Consider the following 4,075-nt stretch of genomic DNA (forward strand, 5'->3'; position numbering starts at 1 on the left):
TTTTTTTTTTTTTTTTTTTTTCTTCTGAGACAAGGTCTTGCTCTGTCACCCAGGCTGGAGTACAGTGTCATGATTATTGCTGGCTTACTGTAGCCTTAAACTCCTGGCTCAAACAACATCCCCTCCTTACCCCTGACCATATGTATATGGACCACACACACACACACACACACACACACACACATACAGGTGACACCTGTAGTGGCCACCTCGATTATTTTTGTAAAGACGGGGTCTTACTATGTTTCCCAGGTTGGTCTAGAACTCCTGACCTCAAGTGATTCTCCCACCTTGGCCTCATCAAGTGCTAGGATTATCAGCATGAGCTACAACACCCAGGCCACAACTGGACAAATTATAATGCTAACCCTCAAATGGCTCAAAGATTGGGCATAAAACCCAAATCAGGCCCATCAGAATTTTTTTCCTAAGAATCCCTCTCCTCCAAAGTCAGCCATAAAATGCAGAAGTGTTATTCTAACTTTGCCTTGCCTTTCTGTGTAGGAGCTGGCCATAAAAATATTCTCTGACCTACATTGTCTGATAGTAGGTTATACGACCCTCATTCCAGAGGGGTGCTGTCCTATACTCAAGATGAAGGCATGCCATGCAGATAGCCATGCAGAGACCCAGGAGAATCTGAACAAATAGGCCTTGCTGGGTTTCCCTACTCAATCTATCACCACTAGATCATTCTGTTTTTGTCCAATCACATTTCTACATGGCAGTCCATTTATCATTGAAACTACACATAAAAATAGACAGTTTTCTCTGGATCTTTGGTTTTCATTTCTGAAGCCTTCCATGTCACAAAAAAAACTTTGATTAAATAAACTTTTTGCACCTTTCTCTTGTTTGTCTTTTGTTATATGAGTGTCAGCCACAAACCTTATGATGAATGAGAAAAGATATCACATCTTTTCACCTCTGTACAAGGCTATTATAGTTCCCTATGACCACCAGAGACTCAGCTTCCTCCCTGGAAGGACGGTGGCACTGCTCTGCCAACTGGACCATGTCACTTCACAATCCAAGATGATTCTCAAGTTACAGGACAGCAGTGACAGAAAGGTATGCCTGTGTCCTTGTGTTGTGGCTTTCTGGAAGTTCACATATATCTACTTACATATTATCAGCATTGAAGTTAGCAGTACAGCCAGACTAATTATAGGAAAGGTTATAAAACAATCTTATATTTTGGTCAGCAATGTGCCACATGAGAATCAGGGTTCTGTTACTAAGGAGGAAGTGTAGAATGGAAATCAGATTAGGCATTTAGCTGTCTGTGCCACAATATGTAATGGATCTCACCTCCTGGGAGCAACTATGTTAGTTTCTCAATAATGACTACACCAGTGTGTCTATTAATCTCTTTCAGCTCTGATCTATCCATTCTTATTTTCAGCAGCTTTGTTATGTTTTCAAATTTCCTCATATAAATCTCATAATTTTTCATGTTCAGTACCTGTACAACTAAGATTTGTGAATTCCTTTAAGATCACAAATATGTACTCTCTCTCTCTCTCTCTCTCTCTCTCTCTCTCTATATATATATATATATGTAATCACAAAGGACCCACTGTGGCTGCTAAATGATGACTGAAGGCAATTATTAAGACAGTTCACCTTTCTTCATTCTCTTTCTTCTAGAAAATAGGCCAGGCGCAGTGGTTCATGCCTGTAATCCCAGGACTTTGCGAGGTTGAGCCAGGTGAATCACTTGAGGTCAGGAGTTTGAGACTAGCCTGTCCAAAACGGTAAAACCCTGTCTATACTGAAAATACAAAAATTAGTCAGCATGGTGGCGCATGCCTGTAATCCCAGCTACTCTGGAGGCTGAGGCATGAGAATCATTTGAACCCAGGACGCAGAGGTTGCAGTGAGCAAAGATCACACCACTGCACTCCAGCCTGGGGAATAGAGTGAGACTCCATCTCAAAAAAGAAAAAAGACAATACATTAATAAAGAAAATCTTAATATAAGTTCTAGTCTTATTGAATAACATGTCATTACTTGATTCTTTCCTGGTACATGAAATGGTCAGAAACTTATCCTTTATGTACAGTGTATTTCACTTGTGGAATGTATCAAAACAGAAATCTGACTTTAGTTAAAGTAATTCAAGGTCTTTTAAACAGAGATTATTCAGAACATCTTTTTTTGTCTTTTTTTTAAGAGATGGGGGTCTCACTCTGCCACTCAGGTTGGAGTGCAGTGGTGCGACCACAGCTCCCTATACTCTAAGTCCTGGGCTCAAGTGATCCTCCTGCCTCAGCAGCCTCCCAAAGCACTTGGATTGCAGACGTGAGCCACCACACCTGGCCCAGAACATTCTTAAAATGTTTAACCTTGATGAACTATGTACAGAGAGGCAATGCAGTAAGATGATATACCTTGGAAACTAAGAGCCCAAGTAATTCAAGCCCGAAATCCCTGCTGTTCCACTGTATGGCCTGAGGTGAGTCATTAACTTTGTGTCTCAAAATTTCCTCATCTGTAACATTGGGATAGTACTAAATACATCGAAGGACTATTGTGTGGATATATGTAAGGTTTTTGTAAAAATTGACATTGAATAGATGTTAATTGTGGGCACACAAAGACATTTACACGAAGGACATATAAACTATCAATCAGCCAAGCTTTCATTTTCTATTTTTGAGGTAAATAGCACAGTAGTTAGGAATCTAAACTGTGGAGCCAGACTGGGAGGATTCATATCCCAGCTCCATCATTTACAAGCTGTGTGACCTCAGGCAAGTTACTCAACCTCTCTCTCTGTGCCTCATTTGTAAAATGGGGATGACAATCATAACACTGTCCCTTCCTTTTGGGCTGCTGTAAGGATTAAGTGAGTTGATAACACATAGAACATTTAGAACAGTGCCTAGACAGAGGAAGCATTTGTAAGGGTTAGCATCATGGTTAATTTTATTTGCCAATTTGGCCAGGCCGAGGTTCTCTGACATTTTGTCCAACGCCAGTCTAGTTGTGAAGGTATTTTTAGATGGGACTGATATTTAAATCAGTAAACCTCATCTGGAAGATTATCCTCCATATGGGGGTAGCCCTCAATCAATCAGTTGAAGTCCTTAAGAGAAAAAGACTTAAGTCACCCAAAGAAGCAGGAATTCTACCTGCTCCATGGCAGGAGCAGCCCATGGAAGAGTTTGAATACCGGCCTCAGAAGTTTAGGATTGTTTTTCCCCTACTGGAAATGGGAAGCTAGTGAAACTTTGTGCAATAATGTCGTAAGATGAAAAGAGTATCAAAGGGTGTAGGATTCGCTAGAAGGAGGGAGAAACTAGGGAAAGAGAGAACAGGTAGAAAATAGTATAGCCTTGCATTATACAGGTTTGTTTTTGCATTTCCAGTTTGTTACTGGAAGAGCAATGAGCATCTGTTCCCTTACTGTTTACATTGAAACACATTTCAGGCCATACAGAGGTCCCTCATCTGGGCAGCCTGCTGTCCCTCTCTTGGTCTCCTTCCCTTTTTTCTTTGCTATAATTCTCCTTCCTCCCAGACTCCAGCTTCCTGTGGCTTCGTATGGTCTATGAGAAGACAGGGTGGGGTAAGGGAACATCATTTTTGCTGTCATTTGTGACCTGGGTAAGGTCTTTCCTGGTGTCACTGTGGTAGAATGACTGTGGATTCTTATTTCTTTGTATTCTTATTTCCTTATATTAAAGCATCTTCAAGAAAACAGATCTCTCTTGCACTGAAAGAGATCAAATGAAAAAAACTAAAAGGCAGAAATGAAGTCCACAGGCAAACAGCCCGGGTGGCGCCCTGAGCCTAGTTAAGGATCGACCCCAGACCTAACTGATTAGGTTATCTATAGACTCCAGACGCTGAAAGGACAAACGTTGTGAAAGTCTCTGTCCTGCTCTGTTCTGTTCTAATTACCGGTGTCTGCCATATATCTTAGTCCTGGGCCCAGTACAAACACATTCCTCTATTTGTTCCAAACTTCCTGAGCCCAACACAAACACATCCCCCCAAACATCCTAGAAACACCACCTAGAGAGCCCCTGATAAGGTCACAACCGTTTGTAGTTTTATTAAATGTGC

The sequence above is a fragment of the Rhinopithecus bieti genome, unplaced genomic scaffold (genome assembly GCF_001698545.2).
Source record: "Rhinopithecus bieti isolate Rb0 unplaced genomic scaffold, ASM169854v2 scaffold_28300, whole genome shotgun sequence".
NCBI lineage: Eukaryota > Metazoa > Chordata > Mammalia > Primates > Cercopithecidae > Rhinopithecus > Rhinopithecus bieti.